The following is a 26,471-nucleotide window of genomic DNA, read 5'->3' as shown; positions in this document are numbered from 1 at the left end:
CAAGGTTACCATGGTTACGTTCTAGTTTCTTCATTATTATTATTTAATAAAGAGAGAAAAAAATTTTCTCTTCTCATGTGGTTTCAATATTTTTTTTTTCATTCTCTTCCTGTTTTCATCTAATTAATATCATCTTGTCAGTTTCGACTGAGACAGAGAAATAGAGAGAAAGTTTTTTAAATAATTTACATGGAGAAAGAGGATTCAAGTTAATCAGATGATGATGATTCTAATCAACTGGACACTTACCTGGACAACCAAGATAATCAGAACCAAGGGCTTGTGTTTGTCCATCAAGGCAACAACCAAATTCACTTGATTCACACTTCATTTTGGTCTCATGATTAGTTCCTGGAGAAGGTGGAAGGAACAAATTAATTAACATTCATGAGATGAATATTTAAATCTTCATGTTGGTAAGTTGATTAAATTGGAGAAAATTTTCATTATTTTACTTTTTCTTGTCTCTCTTTGAATTTGCATTAGAAATTTGCTATTATAATTAATAATTTACTATTCTAATCAATTAACAATCAAATTAACTTCTCTATCCATCTGATTAATGTCAGGATATTCCATGATAATCAAAAGAAAACGAGAGTAAATGTTCAACTTTCGAAAAGTATGATTGACCCATTGACCATTTTTTTCTCATGTCCTTCAATCTAAACGCAATTAGTTGATTGTTATATTAGATATAAAGTTTAGAGATTAGAGTAATTGGAGAAGAAAAAAATTTTTTCGTTTTTTTTTGCTTCTTTATAGTAATAATAAAATCGATTAGCAAAATTATTTCTTCGATTTTTTCGTTCACCAAAAATTCTGACGCTCAGAGGGGAAATTAAAGTTCGTTTTTTCCTGAACTGTCCATACTCGAGCTGCAAACTTATGGTCATTATTAGCTTGACCTTGTTATCTGAAATCATTTTGGTTCCAAATTTTTTTCTCAACCATGTGAAAGGTGACAGCTCATTGAAACTCAATTGGAGTCAATTTAATCACTGATTTAGTTTAGATGAGATATTTTCAATGGTTTATCTCATTCCAAATCCTAATCAATAATATCATCTCTCTCTCTCTCTCTCTCTCTCTCTCTCTCTCTCTCTCTTAGCTTTTGTTGTTCATCATTTTGTTGAACAAATTTTCATCATGATCAATTCAGTGTCCAATCCTCCAATCAATTGAGTAGGAAAACTTGATAACAAATATTTCTTATTTCATCATCATCATCATGCTCTCAATTTGATGATAATGATGATCATTATTCTGATTCCTTTATCAGGAGAAAAAAAATCTTAACCACTTTCATTTTATCTTCCTCATTATCATTATCATCATTTTATCTTCATCCTCGATTCTTCTTTATCTAAATCGTTCAGAATCTAATTGGATAATGTTAATCCTTCTTTATGAATCTTATCCTAATAATTTCAGATAGCAGATAAGTTTATCATCTTGTACCAATCACTTCATCACAATCATTCATCACTTTTATCATCACAAATTTTCATCATGTTTCACACTCTCAGAGGCAAAACATTTAACCCAATAAATTTACTGTACCACCAAGACACCCACTGGCTTTTCCACCTTCAACCTCCTCCAACTAACTAATATCATTATCGAGTTCATTATGGTTCAACTATCTGATAAAATAATCAATAATCATGATGTATACCAACAATAATCCAAAAGTAATCGTCATTCAGTTCAGATAATTTATGAACTTTTATCTCCAATGAAAATCTACATTAGTACTACATCTTATCAATTCAATTCAATTCCAATAGTGGACAATAATAGCAGAGAGAGAGAGAGATTCAGATACATGAAACTGTAATCACGGAATCTCAATTTTCAGTGGTAATAGAAAATAGAAAAGTTCTAATCATCTTTAATCTCTGAATCAAATACATGGGATAAAAACAAATAGATATATGAATGAATCAGACCATGAAAATGGTTTAGATAATAGTAATTCATCATAACCACTGTGGGATAAAAAGTAAACATTTAGCTGAAGAACAACAATTCAATAGCTGTTGTTATTATTTCATGGAATGAGTTATATTCAGGATGGAAAGCATGATAATAATGATACATTTTCATGAACAATTCAATAGATGAAACAAATTATCATTTAACTTTCGGCTTAAAAATGAGTTGTTTCGTTCTCTTTATTTCACCCAATTTAATCTGGATTGATTGTTATTGTCAAATTTCAGATTCAAGTTGCATGATTACAATAGAGAGGTCATGAGAATGATGAAATTTCACCCTGAATTAAAAATTCTTCTGCAAATGTAACATTATCTCTTATTGTTTTCTATCATTTCAATGGTTCATTGAGTTCTCTGTTTACTCTGTTTTCTGTGTCAAGAACTTTGAAAACCATTAGAAAGGTGAAATCACATGAATCCGTCTATTATTCAGAATCATGATCATCACCAACGATTTCAATTCCATTCGATACTCAGGAAATATTCAATTGATCCATTTTCTTGTTGGTTTCAACCGCTCAGAGTAAATGGTTAAATGTATTACATGAAATCTACATGATTATATATTAATTCAATGAATATTTCCATCAGTTTGATGGACACAAAAGTTAATTAAATAATAGCTGGAAAATTGACAAAATTAAATTGGTTGATATTTTGATCGTTTAATCTGGTAAAAAGTTGATCGTCTATCATGAAATGAATTACTAATTTCCCATCAATGATGTTATTCATTCATGGACATGAGAGAGAAGTGGATTCTCATGAATAATATGTAATCTTTATTTACATATATAACTTTTAATTCATCTATTCAATCATCCTCATCATGATCAAAGCCTCAGGGGAATTCAATTTACATTCAACTATAAAGTTATATATATACTTTATCATATTCATTATGTTATCATATCCTCCCTGAAAATTTTGAGTTACCTTTTCCTGTTCTCAAATCTCAAATCTACTTCATCGTCCTACTCCGGATCTTGTCTACTGGTTAATTTCTCTCTCTCTCTCTCTCCTTTTACTCCTTCAAAGGTATTAGATAAGATTATTCTTAAAGAGATTGTAGTAAAAGTTCATCATGATGTTGAATTTTTATCATGAGATTCCATTAATTTCCTGAATGATTTCAAAGAGGGAGGAGAGAGAGAGAGTCAATTGTCTGTATAACGGAAGAACGGAACAAAATCTGAATCGAGATTAAATCATGATCATGAATTTTCAAGAGTCCATGGTGAATATTAGATGAAAACCAATTGATAAATTACTTTCTCATAATCTTGCATCTATCAACTTTTATTTCACTTTGATTATCAGATGATAAATTGCAAGAGGAGAAAAAAATTCATCAGATTCAGATAAGTTCATCCTTCATCATCAGGAAACACGATAAAACTATGAGCATATCAATTCAGGTAACAGGAAAATATTATTCAGACTCAGAATAATGATGAAATATATAAAGTAAAAGCAATTCAGTTTTTTTCTGATTTCTACTTCTTGTTGCATATTTTATTCATTATCATCATGATGCTTCTGGAGATGATCATCATCTTATCATGTATTATGTTTTCCACCTCCACTGTATATGTATACACATGTAACTGTAAATTCTGTTCATGATTTGTTCCGTTCTTCAGAATCAGCTTAGTACATTTTGCTTTCTTCACTTACAATTCAACGATAATCTTAATGGATTCAAGATTGAATTTTATCTACATCTTTTTATCTGACAGATAAATGATGAATATCATGGAAGAATATCTATAATATAATATTGAACAAAACGATTGATTCATGAAGGAGAAAAAAATGAATTGAAAAACATGGAAAAGGTGTTCAACTAGATTTACAGGGGAAGAAATAAAAAAGAATAAGAAAAAAATAATAAAATTCCAGGTAAAAAGATGAAGATAAAAAAATAGAATCCAAGTTAAATACTCTTTGAGTATTTGACTTTTTTTTTCCTCTTCTTCTCATGTATTATATGAATATGAGTGTTATTATTATCTCCTCATGCTGTCTGATGCAGTTTCAAAAGTGGGTGGTTATTGGTTATCATCATCACCATCATCATGATGATATCATGAAGGTTCAAGAGATAAAATCAGGAGAAAAAAGTTCTAAATCGAGAATAAAAAAAACAAAGAAGATGTTATAAAAAAAGGTTATAGATATTGGGAGGAAAAGTGAAAGTTATTGAGAGATGATGATGATTATTTTCATGGTGATGATGGTGAACTTATATGTAGTCTGAGAATCAGAACTATCGGAGTAAAGTTGAAAATGGAAAGGTGTGTTTGCCCTGGGGCATGAAATTCTGATTTACTTCAAGTGTTTTTCTCGAGGAGAAAACAATTCCAATAGGATTCCAATCAACTCCCAGTTCTCAAATGAAATGAGATAATATATTTTAGAATTTATTCTTTATTCTTTATTCTCTTGAATAAAAAATTCTCTTTCTTGTTCTTTCCAGCATCCTCATCATCTTTCATATCATAACATATATACCGTTAATATCTCTTGATGAACTCTAACAACTTGGAATAGTTAATTTGGTTAATTCTTTGTTATTATTTATTTACTCAAATTGATTCCGAATATTGTAATCTTAGCATTTGGAATTTAAATTCTGTTAGAAATATTTCCGCATGAAAATGATGAATGAATTCAATGAGAATTTATTATGAAAATTATCGTATTTATCTCATGATAGTTACTCAATTAATATGATGAGAGAGAAAAAGTTTTCATTTCTAAAATGAATCAATTATCATGAACATTTGAGATTCGTTGATTATCATGAACGAAAGTTTTCTTATTATAAATTGTAAGATTATTATAATGACTTACCATTAGAATTGGTTAACAATTTATTATCATCAGTATTTAACTGACTGAAACGGAGTTGATTGTTGCTCACAAAATTTATCATCAACAATTGAAATATCTTTCTGTTGGTTACATGATTCCTGTTTATTTGACATTCATTATCATAATATTGTCCATCAGAACCGCAGATTGATTCATGAAGAAGAGACAAAAATAAGTCTCTGATCATTTTCAAAAGCAGCGGAACCGGAAAGAGGAAGAGATGAAAGTGATGATTCATCAAAAGGATCACCTGGTAAGGGTGGGGACGATTGAATGGCTCAGCATCACAGTGAAAGGAGCAATGGCAATATGGATAATCAGATGAATTATATTGACATGAAGCACCGAAAAGGCATAAAAGGTTATCACATGTTGTTATTAAGGTCACTTTAGGATCGCTTATTTGGTTGGGATGATGGTCATTCGTTGATTGTGGTTGTTTGTGGGAGTGATGATGACGATTATGATGGTGATGATGTTGATGATGATGATGCTGGTTCGAGGTTGAAGTTTGATATGATTCTAATTGCGAGTCAATATTATCTAAATCATTGGTCCAATTGAATCAGCACCTTTGAATTCACAACCTGATCATGATTATCGTGATTATTTTTGGCACGATTGGCAGAATTAAGTAAATCATTGATATCATTTGAGTTTTGATTGACAATTGATGAAGATGGTGAAGTTATCGGATCAATGGTAATGGTGGAAGTTGTGATTAAACTAATCATCATTTGATCACATGTACCAAAATATAATTGTGATAATTTAAATTGCTTGCGACAAGATGATTGTCTTAATTCACATTGATTAGCATAGGTAATACCATCATCTCCACAAACTGGTTCAATTGGTTCAATTTGACAATTAAATTGATTGCAATCACAAGATTGACCTTCAAGGCATTTACCAGGTTCATCAACGGTTTTGCAATCAACTGATTTGCATAAACTGGAAACTGTTAGTATATTTTTTTGTTCATTCATCGCCATCATGTTTAAAAGTAAATACAATTTACAGTTAATGTCAATTTAATAACAGTCAAAGACTAAATAATGATGATGATTAACTTTTGGGCAAATAGGAAGTTCAATTGCAAAGGATTGAGGCATCATTATGACAACTTTGGGATGAGATGGTGGAGAAAAAATTGTTTGAATTAATTTCAACAATCAAATAGTAAATTACTACAATTTAGATAATGATGGAAACAATTTACCTCTGTGATCACAATTTAATTGAAATTTAATCATCATTTTATAGCTACGAGTTTCCATTGCTATTCATATGTAATTATAACTAAATCAAAGGTAAGAAATTAATAATTTCTCATCTAATTGATTTCGATTTATTAATAGCTTCAATTTAATTGGGACGAAATTAGAGAGAGAAAAGTTTGAGATGTTAAATCGTCAACATTATTTATTAATTAACTGTAACGTGATTAAAATAAATTTGAGGTTGAAAAGAGTTGTAATTGGAAATTTAATTGTTGACAATTACTTGATCATCTTTGTTTTATCAACCAGATCAATCCTTTGTTTGTATTAATATACATGGATTAGTTAATCAGGCTTATCTCCGAGCAAATTAAACTAACCTAATCATTAATTATCATCGTCATGATCAACAATTTAGTTATATCAGAGTTAATAATCATTTCTATGAATTATTATTATATAAGTTTTACTTTCGAGGAAATCAGATAAGGTTGAATCCAAGCTGAACTCAATCCTTTGGATTCATTATTGTAGCATATTCATTATGAACAAAATGGTTCTGTCTCCATGATCATGGTGATTATCATGATGATGAGCTTGTTTCAGATAATGTTCATGTTGTTGTTGTTGTTGTTTGTAATTTTGTTGTAGATGGTAAAGATAAAGATGAAGATGAAGTTGAGAAACAACAACAACTCCTACTACTGAGAAAAGAGCAACGAGAAAGTGAAAAGGAAAGGAGGAAGATTGGAAGAAGAAGATGATGATGATAATGATAATAATAGTAAATCTTCCCATGTTAGCCCCAAATAAAGTTGAGAGTAACATTGAACTTGGAAGATTTAACTCAGAACTTTTTCTTGCTCGTTTATTCAGAAAACTCTTATCGTTTTTTTTTGAAAAAAATTCATTTATTAGGAATCATCATCATCATGTCAGAATTGTTTTAAGTCAAAACAAAGATGATGAAGATAATAATAATAATAGATTTGATCATCATCATCATCAGCATCCGATATGAAACAATAGGCACCATGAACAAAGATAAGTCAATGGAAACAATTGAACTTTAATGAATCCACTTTTTTCATACTCGATTATCATGATGATGATCATCATTTGTTCAACATTATAATAGACATTTGAAGGCTCAACTTAATTGTCATCAGGTTGATCTATTAATAGGGATAATCATGATTACCAAGATGAGAAAGAAAAACTTTGGAGAAACAAAAGTTTCTCGAAAGAAAAGTTCTAATAAAAGTTTAATTCGATAAAGAAAATGATCAATTTACTTATCGTGATAATTTCTCATCATTAATAATTTGATTGTAATTTTATTTAAATTGTTCAATAATCTGAAAGGATCCGAAAATTTATTCCACTATTAATATTACAATTAAAATAGAACTCGAAACAAAAGTTTAATTGTTTTCTTCTAATCCATTTAATCTCATTTTCCTATTACAAAGTTAATTAATTCTGCAAAATGAGTTAATTGTGAATCATTTTTATCTGACACAACTAATTAAATAATTGTTACTATTGATTAGAATCAAATTAACTTATTAGACTAATTGAATAAGTATTAGGATGAGAATTAAGTTTCCAACAAGTAAATCATATCAAAAGTTTGATTGTTACTTTGATTGTTGTTGTTGCGAATGTGAATTAATTGTCAATACTAAATATTATTATCATCATCATATAGCTTCAAGCTAATTTCAGATAATTGTAATTGTTAATTAGCATCATATGAGAATTACAATTAATATTATTATCATAATGATAAACAATATTCAAATATCACTTGGAGGTCTTAATGACAAGTGTATGGTGAATTTAATATTAACTAATGAATCCGATGATTTATCATTGATTATCATTATCAGAATGAAGGAAAAGTGTCAATTGTGATAATAATAATTATCATCATCATCATCATTAGCTGATTGTGATTAGTTAATACAGATAATGATAATTATATCATGAGCTTTTTCTCATTGAAACATGAATAATAATCAACATTCATGTTAATGTTTACTTTTGATCAATCGAATCACTAATTATTATTATCATCAACATGATCATGATGATCATGATGATTATATAAGAGAGAGAGAGAGAGAGAGAGAGAGAGAGAGAGAGAGAGAGAGAAAAAAATTGTGATTAAGTCTTGTAATTGGTTGATTGTTAATGATGATTAAGGTGAAAGTGTCATTAAGGTGATGAGTTGAGTGGATTGGGGATATTGATTGATTTTAGGAATTGTATCTAATTTAATGATTCACATGGTGGGTTAAAGGGAAAGGGAAGGGAGGGAAAAAAAGTTCCATCAGATTAATGATTACGTGATTACTTACTACAAGAACCATGATGGACAATGGTCAAGTTAATTTTCTGGAGACATGAGGCCATCTGTAATTCACATTCACTCTCATAGTTACGGCCATTTGACCCACAAACGGGATTATCGTCACGAATACAAACTTTTGGACAAACACATTGAGGTTTACTGGTTTCCGGGTCAATCTCACAAACAGCATAATGGGAACAGGTTAAATTTGAGGTATCTGGATTAAAGGATTAAGACATTGAGAGAAGTTGATTAATTTTCCTTTTGCAAAATCTTTTCCTGTTTCTTGAGATAATGTCAAAGGAATTGGGGGAAATTTGAATGCAATCATTTGCATCTAAATGGATACGATAACATGACACGAAACATTGGACATTTAGTTACTCTCGATTCCAATTCTGTAGTATTATCTTTCAATTCATTGCTGGTCAGTTTTCCTATTGCGTGACCAGTGGAAAGTTTTCTTTGTTAATTAATTGAAAAAATATCCCTCAAGTTGAATAAATATACATGCGAATTGAAATCTGATTCTGATTTTCATTTACAATGTTGAAGGAAAATTTAGAAAATTATTCGTAATCAACTTCGTAAAGGGAGTTGGTGATAATATAAAAAGTTCTCGAAATAATAATCATCATGATAATAGATAGAAAAGGAATAATCATGATTCTGGTCGATTCATGGAAATGAACAGAGAGAGAAAAAAGTTACCATAGAAATCATATCAACCATAATTATCGCATCAGTTGCTTTTCGAAATATTTTTCATCTCATCATTTCTTTTCCTTCTTCTTCTTCACTCTCACAAAGATCTCCCTTTGTTGTTTAGGTTACCTTATTATTACCTTGTATTAGTTATTCATAAGTGAAAAGAGGAAGAAAAGTTGAGAGAATAAAATTCATATTGAATTTCATGATAACCTCTTGTTTCATATTTTCTATTCCTTTTCATGAGATCTTTTATCTTTTCTGTTTCTTTCAACGATCATCATCATCATTTATTCACTTTGCATGTTACCCTCAGAGAAAGAGGAAGATAAATCCAAATCTCTGAGTTTTTACTCTGACAAAAGTTCTGATTCTCAGTTTTAGATTCTTTCTTCATGATTGACAGGGTAAAATTTTGACGTTGAAATGTTAACAGAGTAGATTGTGAAAGATGAGGATGATTCAGTGTGAGTAGATTGTCTCATGTAAGATGGAATTGAAATGATATGAAATGTTGGATGAAAAAGAAACAAAAAGGAAAAAAATGGAAACAATAATAATCATGATAACTCTGAATTTCCATGGATGTCAAACGCCCAAAACGAGACCGATTGTAACATTTATGAATGAATTTTGATTCATGATCATCACAACTGTAATCAAAATATACATGAAAATAAATTAATAGTCTTCGTGACTTTCAAGGATAATCATAAAATCATGTCCAGAAGTTGAAATGGTCAATTTGGACAACGAGCATTTCAAAAAGTTCATTTTAATCATAAAACCAAAATTCATCAATCTCTAACAACCAGAGTCCAATTAATCAGCTTCAATTGACTGATCTGATTCAAGGAAATCATGAAAAGTCATTATCATTACATTCATGATGAATACACACACCTTTCAATTCAGAGTCACCATGATATAAGATATATAATATGATACAAAAGCATTCATACTCAACTATCACTTTCAACCATGATAATTTCAACCTGATTCATTGTAATTCATAATTCAACAATACAAATGAAAGAATGGTATTCAAGTATTTAGGTTACGATTCTTTCATTCATTCATCATCATGAATTCATCATGTTTCAAGATACAAACACTTGAAAGGTTGTATAACATTTTGTTGAGAGGAAGCTAAACTTTTCCTACATCACCACTACCACCATCCTCATCCTCATTATCCTCATCATGTTTATCACCACCACACCATGGTTATGATAATCATTCAGCAAGTTCTGATACACTAATTGTAGATTTATACAAATATAAAGTCATCTAAAGACATTGACATTAAACTTTGACCTGTAAACATTTATCTTCAGCTAATGACAATCATGATTGGGATGAAATGCTGAAAGTTATGAATAAATTTGGCAGGAAAAGTTCTTACAATCATCAAAGTATTCATAGCATGGTGATAAATATATGAAAATGTACCTTCAGTCAATATCATTACAAAATAAGAGATAAAATCAGCTATCATCATGATAATAAAAGTTATCTAAATTATTGGAATTTTCATTCACTGTAATTACCTTTTTGTTATCAATTTGATTGGAATCAATTTAAAACCGATTCCTTGAAAATTTTCAATTTCTTTTCTCATGTAATCATGAAATGAGATAATTTTTCTCTGTGGAAAATCAAAACAATATCATTAGAGACACTGGAGATTCTGGTGATGAATATTGAACTGTTGAAAATGAACACAATCTAATCTTAAATCTGATTGAATTAAAATCAAGATGAAACTCAACAATTGAGTGATTGTTAAATTGACAGTTTTAGACGATATCAGAATAAGAATGACTAAATTGTTTTCCAATTACTGATTAGATTATCTCAAATTACCTGAACCATTATCATCGAGAAATCAATCTAATCAACAAGACAAATTGATTGTAATCATTTTGATTGTCAAAAATTAGGTGAAAAAAATCAAGGATAAAATCAAATTGAGTAATCAAGTTAATTGGAAACGTTCAAACTGATTAGACTAACCCAGGCAAGGAAAAAAAAAACAATCAACTTTGAGACCAACAAGTTGTTTTCTTACTCATGATATTATCCAGGATCAGAATTTTTTTCCATGGAAAAAACTGAACTTGAAACTTTTCTCCTGAAAAAAAAGTTCAAGTATTTCAACAACCATCAGGGGATAGACACTTGAAGGACATCTCAAGGTTTGAAACTCTCAATGATGAGCAAATAAAACAGCCTTGTATTCATAATATCAGCTGATTGTTATACTTGATACTCACAACTTTAGCAACAATCAAGGTTAAGATTAATTCTGTAATAATATTTTCATGGTACGAAACAAGGTTAACTTTAAATGAATAGTTTGAAAATGTTCAAGATAATAACACAATCTTTGCATGTGAATATCATGAATGTAAAAAAAAGCGATAAGATAATCATTCATGGTGATGATGATTATCTTGAAACAGCTCCAAGGCTTCATGATTGTTCATGTTGATTGTGTTTATTTATTTCATAATCTATTCGATTATATTTGTAGTGTTTGTAAGAAATTGAAGCGATAAGAAAATAAAGAATAATATTAGTTTACATGAGAGAAAGAGACAACAACATGACTACAGAACTTACTCTCGAACTCCCAGTTCCAACATTTTTCAAAGTAATATCAACATAGAAAAAAAACTAATATAATTCAACGAAAGTGATAATATCTCATGGGTCCTATTCATTTCCATTATAATTTGTCCTTTAGTCTTTTCGTTATCATTATTATCATGTGAATGTCTCTGTCTAATCAAGAAAACGAAGAGCAGAGAGAGAGAGAGAGAGAGAGAGAGAGAGAGAGAGAGGTTCTAACCTTTAACTCTGTTTGAGAAGAAAACTACTAGATTATTCATTTTCTCTACTCAGTTTCAATTCCATTCAGAAAGATTCACAAATCATGCGAAAGTTTTTGCAGGCAGTAAAGAGAGAGAGAGAGAAGAAAACTTTTTATTTCCTGAAAGATAAATCTCAGAACTTGGATGAATCAAGGAAAGAAACATTTTATCTACTTCATGCCAGCATTTGAATGTTGAAGACAAATCTTGACCACTGCAAATGGTCAAGAGATTTGAAAAGTTTCATCAATACTTACGACATGGTCCTTCATATCTTGTGGTAATGTAACGTTTCTCTGTACACGAGGCAGTGGTCAGTGAACATTGACTTGTATAAGTGATTCCATCTGACCCACAAACACTTGACCCTGAGTCTTCACAGTAAGGGCATTGGCATAGATTGACATTGGTACTTTCATGGTGTTGATTGGAATCATCTGAGTTGGTTGGTTTAACAGGAGAACCGGTTGAATCATCTTTATACCTTTTCCATAAAGTTAAAGGTGACCCTTTAGGATTATTTTCACCTTCAAAAGTTGGCGGTATACAAACCGATCCATAATTACAGACGACATTGGCACAAGGGTCAATTGATGATCTATCGATTGGACTTACACAATGACCTCGGTGTTTAATTGAAATATCTAAATTGTTAAGGCACGATGAACGTTCAATATCACATTCAGAGAAATAGGTTTTATTATCAGAACCACAGATAATTTCTTGATTCATATCATGGGCTGAACAAACTCTACAGGTACAAAGAGGTGTCCCAGTAGTGTCGATGATACAATGTTGACGAAATGAGCACCTTAATGATTTCAAGGACCTTAAATTGAAATAAAAGAGAAAAGAAAAATTAACAATTAACTCAACTCAAATCAATTGAAACAAAAATGAGACAAACATTAACCCAATTGATTGATTGTCACATGAAAATGATAAACCCAAACCCGAATGATAAAAAAACTCTTGAATCTTAATCATCAGTGATAATTGTAATCAGGATCAATTGTCCAGGTTAATATTGAATCGATAAAGAAAATGACGAAATGAGCACCTTAATGATTCACAAGGACCTTAAATTGAAATAAAAAGAGAAAGAAAAATTAACAATTAACTCAACTCAAATCAATTGGAAACAAAAAAATGAGACACAAACATTAACCCAATTGATTGATTGTCACATGAAAAATGATAAACCCAAACCCGAATGATAAAAAAAAACTCTTGAATCTTAATCATCAGTGATAATTGTAATCAGGATCAATTGTCCAGGTTAATATTGAATCGATAAAGAAAAGCAATATTATATTGATGAAGATAACGGTAAATATAATGATAACAATAACAATGAAGCTTCATGATTATAATGAAAATAGCCAATGACCACTAAAAGACTTGACAGTTTTATGATAACTCTAATCAGTAAGGCAAAAATAAAGGTACTTGACCAATGGTACTTAAGTTTAACATTCAGATCATGATGCTGAAGATGATGATGATAATATTATTTCAAATATTATCGTTATCATCAAGGTAATCATACTTATCTCATGTTGTTATTATCACCATCACCTCGGTGAGTTAACTAAATAACTGAGATACAATACAATTTGGATGATAATGATTACTTGAAGATTAAATTGAGATTAAATTTACCATTTTATCCTCTTTGTCTAGTTTTTTATGATAAGAATCATCATCAATGAAAATTCAACTGAATTACAATAATCTCGAGCTACAATATTAAACTGTAACTTTTTGCTTCGTAACAATGTTTCATATTTACAGATCAACATCAACTGTCAACTTAATCATTATCAGAATTAAACATCAACAATTTATTCAATGATTTATCTGCTCATCTTTACACGAGAAAATCTTCACCATGATGATGATGATGATGAGAGTCATGATTGTGAGTTCTCTCAGCAAATGAAGTAATATTAATATGAAACATTAGATTATCATGAAAAGAAAATTTTTTTCCTTCTTCCAACTTGAAGTTATGTTCAATTACCATAATTTCATCATGTTGTTAGATAACTTCTTCATCTTCTCCCTGTTTTCTGAACATCTTTAACCTGATAATTCATGAGACATTGATTTCTCAGGATGTGTCATAATATTTATCGATTTTGTCTTGAGCAAGTTGGCAAAAGATGATAAGGTAAATGTTATAGTAAATCAGGATAAATTTACTTCATGGTGAAAAATTTTTCTTCCACCCTTGATGATAAACTTCATCTTCATCTTTAAATTTGGTGACTATCAACTTCACACCCTCATTAAAGAGTAACCAACAACAATATCCAGGTTCTAATTCTTGATTTTTCTTCATCATCTACATGGTAATCATGAGATATTGATCTGAAATGATCATCATCATAACTAAACAAGAATAATAAAAGTTGAATGAAATAAATTCATTGGAAGATAAAATAACCTGATAAGATACCAGTAACTTTCATGGTGGTAAATGTTGGTAATGATCATGAAGATAATGATGATAAATATTAGGAAAAGAATAACTTTTTTATCTTCTTCATATTTTCTGGTACCCTGAGGCGATTCTCTTACTATCTGGGAGTTTTTCCCTCTCTCATTCTAGAAGATCAAAGTAACATCATGTTCATCATGATTCTGTTATCATTAAATTTATCTTCAACTTTCTTGGTATAATATAATAATCTCGCTTGTGAGTATCCAGATGAATGTTATTACAATATCCAGATTCTAATTTTGATTTTTCTTCATCATCTACATGGTAATCATGAGATATTGATCTGAAAATATGATCATCATCATAACTAAACAAGAATAATAAAAGTTGAATGAAATAAATTCATTGGAAGATAAAATAACCTGATAAGATACCAGTAACTTTCATGGTGGTAAATGTTGGTAATGATCATGAAGATAATGATGATAAATATTAGGAAAAGAATAACTTTTTTATCTTCTTCATATTTTCTGGTACCCTGAGGCGATTCTCTTACTATCTGGGAGTTTTTCCCTCTCTCATTCTAGAAGATCAAAGTAACATCATGTTCATCATGATTCTGTTATCATTAAATTTATCTTCAACTTTCTTGGTATAATAATAATAATCTCGCTTGTGAGTATCCAGATGAATGTTATTATTAGTCACTTCTTTAGTTAAAGTCTAGAATTTATTTATTCTTTCCTTGATATAGTTACTCACTCGATGGATTATGTTCACTTTCGATATCATAGAAAAACAGATAAATAGGTTGAAAAAAAGTTCTATTACTTATTTGAATTGGAATTGAAAAGCTCATCTGATATTGAAATTCTGAGCCTTGATTATTATTTACATTTTTCAGTTCGAAGATGTTGATATTGTTATTCTTTCCATCATTTTCATGTAAATGACCATTAGAATGAGATCATGAATTGAGTAAAACATTTGAGAACTTTTGATATTAAGGAGTTAGAATCGAGAGAATGAACTTTTCAATGAGGTTTCATATTGAAACTCAATAGTTTCATCAATATTTCTCAGACTCTTTTATCATCAAAATTTAAGTGTAATAATAACGAACATCTTTTAATTAAAGTTAATTAGGCTACTTCGCTAGTGAATCTTTGTGATTCGATTTTTAATATTGTTTACTAATTAACATAAGTATCAACTTTCATGTGTGTAACAAATTGTTCTGATGTTTGGATTAAACTTATTTTGTTTCCATGTAATTTGATATATTAAGATAAATGTCACCAAAAATATTACCCAATCAACGATAATTATTCAATTTTACATAGATTTATGATGAATAAAAAACATTGACCTTTTATTAGTCATCATAAAATCGTAAGGAAAAACGGACTTTCATCTGGTTGGCCAAATTTCACAATATTTCCAAACAAGAACGAGAATAACTACAATATCTTTATAACTGAGTTGAAGGTGATAAGTTCGAAGGAACAGACACCCAAATCTCTATCAATGATCATTGGATAGAGATTAAAATACTCAGAAACTCGTTTTCTGGGTTAAATTAACTTTGAAAAATTTCCGCCACTAAATTTCAATAGTTAACCTTTAACCTGGTAGAAATGACTAAAGGGGCTCAGCTATTGTTGGGTTGAAAACGGAAACAGGAGATTGGCTTTTTAGACACAAGCTCGCGACTTGGTGGTATGAGTTTGAGCGTGACTCAATTGTCTTAGCAAAATCAAGGCCATTCAGGTCATTTCTAAAAGCGTTTCAAGATCATCTGAAGGTAATATCATTGTAACTATTTCAATTAACATCCAAGGAATGAAATTAAAACAATAAAGCATTTAATATTCAACTATTAACGGTTCTTTAACCATTATCATTAAGCTCATCGCCCTCTGTTAATAATATCAAAATACATTTTATCATTGGGTGATTATTATTATTCATAATGAACGTAACAATTGTAATTGCAACACTTTGTAATTTAATCATTGACCATGATGTTAACTTTTATTAATTCAACGTTAACCTCCTCTGGTCATTTATTTCATTCATCTTACACTTCTAGTACAGTATAAGATGATTCAAAGTAATTCATTTAATGCCAAATTTCCGTATACTGAAAATAACACCAAATGAATGAGACCATGAAAACAATCAACCGCAAATGGATGATACTTATTACCTCATGTAAAGTGATTGTAATAATAATAGTGAACCATTACTGAGATAAAACAACTTACACTGAAACACTTGAAGATGAAATTATCATGGTTTACACTTTACTTTTTTATCATCATCATCAACATCATGAGAATCTTCATGGTTTATTTAATTACTTGATATTCAACTTACAGGGTAGATGGAAAACACTTTGGAGGTGGAACAAAAAATAACATCTTGTTAAGGAGGTTAAAAGGCTTTTTCAAGCTTCAGGGTGGGAAAAGGATACTCAGGGTGGTGTATATATATACACACAAAACTAATACCCACCGACTCCAATCAAAAAAGATAATGAGAAGAGGAAGAGGAGGCGGAAAGGGAATGAAAGAAGTGGATGAGTGGGTGGAATTGAAGATGAAAAGTTTTAACACTGAAAAAAACTAAACGTTGAATACAAAAGACTCATTACATTTATATATTGTTAAGGTTTCCCTTCATGGGGAAAAAAGTATCATGAAAAAAAGGCAACCGATAATAATGATAATATGAACGTTAAGCCAATAAGGACATTTATTGTTATCACTTGAATAATGGTTCAGGTTATATTTTCTTTCTTACCATGAGATTTTCTTGTTCAAGAACTTTATTATTATTATTATTATTTTGTGAATAGTATGAAATAAATAGGTGATAGTGGAGGTGAAAAAGGAAGAGGAAAGTCACTTTGAAAGATGATAAAGTTTCTCATTTGATGATAATAATAGTATAATATATATAATAGTTGAGATAGTTAAATATGTTACTGAGTTTTTTCACCATCTTCATCGGCGGGTTTGGTTAAAACTGATTACTTTTTATTCATGGCGAAAGTTTCATGAGCTTTTGGTTGGTCAATAATTTTATCGTTAAAATTGATAAAATTGTTATAAGTAAAACAAGAGGTTCCATATTGGATTTCAATTGGAAATGTTTCCTTTGGATTGCAGGGGAATCAGAATAATCATCAAAATGTAAACAGTTTTCTTTTTGTTCATGAGAAGGGATTTAGAATCGGCTGGTTGGTGGTAATCATGATTACGATCATGATAATATTATAATGATAATCGTAAATGGTTATAATGTTGAAGGAGTCAATTTATTGTATTTATCACTTTTCTCTGTTTTCTAATTTTCTTTTATCATCTTTTCCAATCTCTTTCATGAGAATGATGATTACAACTGAATAGTATTCATGATGATTACTTTTTATTGTTATTATTATTTTCATCTGATCATTACAATTGAATCTTAATTAAAACCTTTTCCTTTCAGAAGGTAAGTTTGATTTTGTTATTCAAAAACAGTTAATCAATAAAACTTTTCAATTTCTTTTTATCTTATGAGTTTCATGTGTGTTTATCTGAAGAGAAGAATAAAACACAAATTTCTCCATCATTCTCTCTCTCTCTTATCATGTAATTCTCATTATATTGAGACTATTACAATCATCATCATGCTCAAGCAATCAGTTGATTAATTAATTAACTTAATGAATGTTGGCAAAAAAATTTTAGGGAAAAAATTACTGGGTAATCATTCATTTGGGTATTTGATTCAATGTTCTAAGGTAAAGTTGAAACTGTCATGATGATGAACATTTTTACATGATTAATTGGTCTCTTGAACTTTATATTTCCCCCTGAAATATTATCAAGATTCATCTACGATTGAAATTGCGTGATCATAATCAACGAGTGAAAAGTCATCATGCAAGAGGAGGAAATAAATTTCTTATTCTTGAGAAAGTTGAAAATTCAATAATTTAAAAACATTCACCAAGAATTCATTAGATGCTTGATTCTTGAATTATCATGAAACAGTTCTGATGATCAATGAATCAAAATCATGATGATCATGTAGCTTTAGATTGATCAATCATGAGAAAATATCATCATCATGAAATTGGAAATGCTGAATTGTTGATTAGATAGACAATATTCTGGTATAAATTTTCATCATCATGAAATCCATGATGGTGAGATGTTATTATCATTGATTTGTCCATGATAATACTAATAAGGTAACATTGTGATTCCCTTGTATGAATTATGGTATTAAAAAGGATAAGTCAAAAAGGATTATCAGAAGATCAGATTCATTTGGGAATTCATCTTATCTCAGTTAATCTGATTTACCTGGTATCATGTTTTTCCTCATGGAAAAACAAAATTCCCAACATCGAGTCAAACTCTTCATGATGATAACATGAGTGATATTATCTAAATGAAACTTTTAATCTCTTTGGGTTTTAAAAAAATTCAAATTGTATCTGAAATTATCACGAAAGCGGAAGAGCAAAGGTTAATTCAGAAGGAAAAAAGTTCGTCATGAACTTTTCTCATTCAGTTCATAATTTAATCTTCATGGTGAATATTTCATTTCGTTTTTGCTGCCTTTGTGTTAACTGCTCATTCCAATTTTCCTGCGGGTCTAATGTCTAAGTTAAAATTCATGAAATGAATTTTAATCAGTAAGAATTAACTAATTACATTATCATGTAAGTAACTTTCAGCCATTGAGATTTAATCTTAAGCCAGAACTTTTCTTTCTCAACAACTATTCAATTCTAATCTTCACTGAAGAAAACACTTCGAGATTTGTTTTTCCCAATTTTCTCATGAAATTAATCATTGAAAAGATTTTCTTAGAATCTAAACTTTTCAAACTTCGAACGAGACTCAACAAGTATCAACTGTTGGCTAGAATTTCAGTGACAACAATACTTTCTCTCTTTTCTCCATGTTACCTGATTCTCTTGCATGATAATTTCCTCTAATAGTTCAACTATATGTTGTCGAAAGTTTTACGATAAAATTAATTTAAATTTTTCCTCTTTCACCACAATCTTTTCTCCTCTTCCTCATCTTACCTTGTTCATCCACCATCCATCCCCTGATTGTGTATATACTCAACTTTGTTCATGGTTCAAATGGTTTTCTAAGATGTAACTCAATTAGCTTTACAGAATAAAAGGAAATCTTTTTTCAGAAAAAGTTCATTTCATTGAGATTCTTTTCTACTCACAACTCACTTTTTTTTCTTACTTCTTTCAGGCATCTCTTCATCTTCCACCTTCTCATCCTTATCCTCCTTCAGAATCCCAAAGTTACTCTAGTTATATCAACTTTACCCTCTCCTCTCCATGTAATTCCGATGGGAGCTTAATGGAAACTACTAGTATGTATTTTCTGGTTTTCAATTCAACAATGAAACCTATTTTTTGATATCTTGTTCATTGTCTTCATCATCATGATGACAATAGTAATGATAATGTTTATTTTCATTCAAAAATCTATTCACTCTTTCCAGCCCCTCGGTTCTGAAGTTTTATGAAAAATATTAAAATGATTCAATAATTCATACTTCAGATAAAACAATTGGTATATTACAATCTTATGTATACCTTGAACCAGCATGATTACTGATTTATAACCAATTGATCAAGATAACGGTGACTTTATTCATGGAGATTTTCATGATTCATTCACAGATTGAATATGAGATTTGAAATAAAAATGAATCTTTCATTGAGCTCATGACCAATAAGAAATCATTGAGAGACCTTTTTATTTTCAGGATAAATTCTGGTTCAGAAAACATGATCAATTTTCAAATGTTGAAAGATTTTCGTTTTCAATACCATGTAAATTTAAAGTCTCATGTGGTCAGTCAATGGAATCCACCAGATAACTGAATCTAAATGAATGAGAAGCTCAAGACTATCATCACGATCCATTGAATAACAGATTGACCTAATGATAAGATTTATAACTACAGGAAACGAGAAAAGTTCTGAGCATTATCACATGATAAATTCTGGAATATTCAGATTCATGAGTTTCAGTTTGGCTTATAACGAGTAAAAATAGAAACAAAGTGAAATATAAAAAATATAAACAAGAAAAACTTGAAATCTTATTAACAGAAACTAATCTGATTAACTTGGATTCTCTAATCAGTTAACAATTTAAGCTCATCACAGAATTAAACATGACTATTATCTATTATTATTTCGAACTCTGAACTTGAATTTCTCTCTCTCTCTCTCTCTCTCTCTCTCTCTCTCTCTCTCTCTCAGTTTCCTGAATAGTTATCATGGAAGAGTAAAAAGTGTTCTCACCAATATTAACTTTCTCTTACAGAATAAAAAGTTAACAATGTATTCATCCTGAAGATGATGCGGTTAAATATTATGATAATATAACGAATAGAAGCTGTAAGAAAATATTACCACCGGTGGAAAATTTTACCTCCATATTTTCATACTACTTAATCGTCCACACCATGTTAATATATTTACCCTGGAGCTGATTTTTTCAGTCTCATTTGAATTTTATTCGCTCATTATTTCATATCTTTAACTCTGATAATCGCAACCTACAGAAACCACCGGTGGTTCAGCTTGAATATCATGTTTACCTTTCTATTTAAACCTTCACTTTCATTGATATTAAATAGTAAACAGCAACATGATGATGAGAAAAACATATCTCAGGTAACTGAATTTGAACTTTAATTCCATGACTCAATCTTCAGATAAACATTTTTCTCTTTAATCTTTTCAATTGTTTGGTGTATTTCTTTTTCTTTCAGCTCATGTTGTTGAAACTTCATGATGAACACATGAAAATATCATCATCATTTCATGATGATTTCTGAGGGGATAAAACATGATTCCCATTGAGAATTTAATTGTAATGAAATGTTTTCTACTCCCATGAAAACTTATATTCATAGTGAATGTTGAATGAATAACCACCATCACCATGAAATTGCCATGAACAAAAACATGAATGAATATCATTTACATGATCAGATCAGCTTCAATCATGATTATTTAACAACAATTAGGTGAAAAACAAAGCACAAAGATTAACTTTAGTTGTATCAACGATTCCATGGGTTAACTATCATATTATCATAATCAATTGTTAATCAATCATTTGATAAGTCAAACAGTCAAGTATAATTAATGTAATCATTGCAACAATCAAATCAATCTATTAATCATTTAACTTGATTTGGTAACAATATCGATCTCAATTCAAGGTAAACATTTACTTTTTTTTCAATTCTGATATTACAACAATTCATCAAACCACAGATAAGATATCGTTAATTGAGGTCAATCAGTTGATTGTTTCAGTAAATAGTAAACAATTTAATCGTTATCATATATTTTTTCATCACTCAATTACAATGTTATCACAAAAATCAATATCATAATCATTATCATGATGTTTATTTATGATGAATGAGAGAGACAACAAATAACGGTAACAAATTTTGTTTTCCACTTCGATCAAAGTTCTGATATTGTTCAATGTTGTTTCATTGTTCCCATTATCATCTTCATCTTTATCTTTATCTTCATGCTGATGAAGGTGAAGAGAAATATTCGTTGGTAAAGAAAAGAAGAAGAAAAAACATTCTTTTCCTAGTTAATATTCTGGCATTTTCCTTCTCAAACTATTCTGATTAGATTATTGATTTTCCACGCTCCCTTTCCCCACTCACCCAATTCTCTCTCTCTCTCTCTCTCTCTCTCTCTCTCTCTCTCTCTGCTTCTTCAGTCTCTGAGACACACACATACTATTCTTCCTCTGAATACCTCAACCCATCTCTCTCTCTCTCTCTCTCTCTCTCTCTCTCTCTCTCTCTCTCTCTCTGTTCCTCTGTCGACGTCTTTCAGAAGTTCTGTAGAAAATAACGAGAATTCTGTTTATTTTTTTCTTCCTTTCCACCAAAAGCATTTTCTTTCAGGGTTAATTTTTTCTCTCTCTTCCAGTCTCACCTTTTCATCTTCTTCTTCCCTTTCACTCTGTTATCTTATCATTTAATTTTCTAACTGCTCCCAACAATACAGATCTTGAATTCAGGATGAGCATGAGGAAAAAAAATCCCTGTTTATATAACTCAATTGGTATTCAAACCCTGGTTTACATAAGAGTCTGACTGAAATGGCGGCGGGGTGGAGGTTTTTTCATACACTTTCATCAGGTATCGTTTAAAATTTGATTGACAAATTCAACCTGAACAGATTGTTCAATTAAACTTGAATGAAGCCAATTTAGTTGAATTGACTTTTAACATTCCAAGTTTAATATAATCCAATCTTCAATTGATTTATCTCATTGAAAATCATCGTCATCATCATTCTTATGATAGTTTATCATCTTGTTTATCTTTAAATTTTGCTTTTCTTTTATTCCAATATTAAAGTGATCAGCATCATCATCATCTCTTTCATCATCATCTCACTTGAACTAAACCTTTTATATTACCATGAAAAGGGACAAATTCATTTCATACATCCATGAAATCTTGATGGTTACAAGTTGAAGGAACTCTCAAAGTTTCAAATATATTTATTGATATCAACCTGTTGACTATTATCAGGAAAATTTATCAATTTAAGTTTGATTACAATTCTGTAGTCGTTATCATGGAGATTTATATTTACCTGGATATGTATTAAGTATGTGTTTATTTCATCATCTTCACATTATTATCGAGATTTAAAAATCAATATCATGAAGGTAAATGTTTCTCAATTGGAGACTGATTATTGGAACTGTTCTAATTATCTCAATTTCTGTTGAATTCTTAGTTTATCATGAAAGGTTTTTTTCTCTCATGAATATTTATTGCATTTCATGAAATATTCTTGGTGAGAGGTAAACAATTACTCAGTTATGGTTTTTTAGTGGGAATTTTTTGCTTCTTCTGGAGTATGATTATCATGAATGATGAACTCATGGTGAAATTGGATTAGTTGAAATAGTGGATTAAAGTGATTATTATATTCGTCATTATCTCGGTGGCTTTCTTGGGGTTTCTCTCAACGTTGAGATTATTTTACTTTCTGTCTGCTGTTTTTTCATTCCATGAGCTTCATATTCATCTTGTTTCCAGAAGTCAAGGTAGAGAAAATAATCCGGGCTTCGTAGGGAGAATTGGGAATTGGGGAGAGTTTTGGATTCAGAGGGAGAGAAAGAGAGAGAAATGCTGATGATGATGATGATGATGAAAGGATGATACAAGAAGATGATGAAACGATGAGCCTCATGGTGAGTATGACACGTAAAAGACAACAAGATGGGAGAGCTAAAAATGGCATAATCAAGATTGATGAAGTTCTAGTGACTGGAATTCAGTTTTACTCTCTCTCTCACTCTCACTTTTCATATCAATATCAATAAGAATTTATCTTCACCATCATCTTCTTCCATGTCTATTTCTCTTTCTTTTTTGAGAACATTTTTTTTCTTCATCTTCATTAACAGATGATAACAAGTTAATATATTACAACTACAAGCTAATCAACAGAATTGGATCAACATTGTAAATAGAGTAACTTATTCATGAATATTACAGTCTCATGATGATCATCTTGGTGATAATTTTTTCCCTCCTCTCATCTGATTACTTGATAATCTGTACATTGAAACAATTAATGTTAACACATATGTATATTAATGATATTTACCTGGACAGGTATCAAATGTTTATGATAATATAAAATTTTTACTCATTAATACAAACCGAGTAACATTTTATTTGCCATGAAAATTGAATGATAATTGTTACTTTCATCTGATCAAAAAGCTATGGTTACATTATCATTGAAGGTAAATATTAAATATTTACTCTTGATAATTAATTCTGGTACTCATGAGGAAATATGAATTATCACCGAGGAGAAAAAATATCAAGTTAGAATCAACAGTTTCCATCAAAATATCTGATATCATGAAATTATCCACAGGTTATCATGACTTGAGAATATAGCAGATGAATGGATAAACTTGGAGATCGTAACATTTTGACCAGAGGTTTTTGGGTGAAAACTGAGAGACACTGAATGGAGATAAAATTTTGAATTGATCGAATTGAACTTTCTCTTATACTCACTCATCATTAACATTGTTCTAAAATTTTGTTTCATTTTTATGGAAGAAAATTTCGAATATGAAAATCAAATAATGATCATGATCCCAATCTTGAAACCACAACAAAGCAGCAACGTGACAAGATTAACGAGAACCACTTACATGGTGAATTCTGGTTCTATCTCACCTTTAGAATTGGAATATATATTCACATGGAAGAAGAAAAAAAAAGTTTTCTCAAGTATTTTTTGCCTTCTTCTCTTCTCACCAACATAATATCATCATGATAATAAACCTTCAAGATTGAAACTAATAAATCAACTGAAGATGAAGATAAAATTTGATAGCTGATAGAAAGAGAAAAAAGAAAAGAAATGAAATGAAATATTGATGAAAAAAGAGAAAGTATAACGATTTCATCTTCAAATCATGAATTCAGTGGGTGGAGTAAGCTGACCAATCGTGGTGTTGGTCATCATATTTATGAAGAGAAAAGAAAAACTCTCACAATTCAATATCAACAGATAATTTCAATTTCCTCACAACAATGTTAATCTCAATGATATCATAAAATAGTTAACAATAATTTCATTCAATAAGCTAATTTTTCAATCAAACATCATGATAACTTAGATTGATTATCAAAAGTTCAAATTTAATGAGATATAAGAAGTGAATGAATTTAGAGATTGAAACTCATTCATTATTATTATCGTTTATCATGAACATCATATGCACCCTGTTGTGAGAGACAATACTTCGCTTTGAGATCATTTCTACAGAAATGTTCGTTTCAATCAGGTAAGAATTTAGTAAAGATCGACCTCAAAACGAAAATAATACCTTATCCAAGATTTGATGAATTTTTCATTTTCCTTTTTTATTCTTGATATTATCAACTCATCTTGGATTGAACCAGATTTTATATTCAGTTCAGCTATTGATAATTTCACCAAGATTTTTCTAGTTTAAAAAGACTCTTTTTAAAAGAGTAAATGACTAACTATGTAGTTAGTGATCTGAACTTTTCAAAATGTCACAATTAACATGATAGTCAACAGTTTCAACCAGTAGTTAAATAAAGACCTGTTCTGGGACAAACTGTCCGCTCTAGGACAAACATTCTGGGACAAAGTTTCGGTTAATGAATAAATGGAATCCTCTCTCTGCCAAAATTGGCAGTATTTTTCATGTTATGGAATCGTATCCAGCATTGGATGCTTCTGATAGGATTTTGCTTAAGCAAAATATTACGTTACAAATAAAACGACTTATTGACTCTGGTATCACCTCCAAAATGATTGGTTTTCGGGCTAAACTGTATGAGTTGTTTGACCAAATTGACCAAATAATTGCTTAATTTGATGATCTCAAAGAAGTCAATAATAATCTCGAAGAGGAAAACAAAATGTTAAAGGAATTTCTCAAGATCCAAGAAGGTCCAGAAGGCCAGAAAGAAGTTAAATTTATTGATTGGGCACTCAGAAGGCTAAATTTTAGACATGGAATAAAAAGGGAAAAGTTCCCAGCCTCTTCAAGGTCTTTTCAAAATCTAGCGGTCGTGAAAAAATATCACTAAAAAAACTCATCAAAAAAAGTTACCCCTGAAATTTTGTCACAGAGCGGACGGTTGTCCCAGAACAGGTCTTTATTAAACTAATTTAACTGGAAGTAGTTGCTGACTTGCTGACATTGCAAGAATCAATTCGGAGAACACTTTAAGAGCCAAGTTTATAAGAAAATTTTGTATCTCAGCTGCCTTTTGACGGAATATCATCAAACCTAAGACTTAAGTGTAACTTTTTGTGTTCTTTCACAAGAAGACCTAAAAATACACTTAAGACTTAAAATGACCTTTAAACGCTAC

At 30.0% G+C, this 26,471-nt stretch overlaps 1 pseudogene; it reads right to left on the bottom strand.

Moving 5' to 3' along the window:
• LOC128392473 (uncharacterized) overlaps positions 1-26,471 on the bottom strand; it is a 43,296-nt pseudogene that overhangs the window by 5,438 nt on the left and 11,387 nt on the right.

The sequence above is a fragment of the Panonychus citri genome, unplaced genomic scaffold, assembly GCF_014898815.1.
Source record: "Panonychus citri isolate SS breed McGregor unplaced genomic scaffold, ASM1489881v1 Contig00136, whole genome shotgun sequence".
NCBI lineage: Eukaryota > Metazoa > Arthropoda > Arachnida > Trombidiformes > Tetranychidae > Panonychus > Panonychus citri.
Note: the sequence above shows the minus strand (reverse complement) of the source record. Positions and strands in the feature narration are given on the sequence as shown.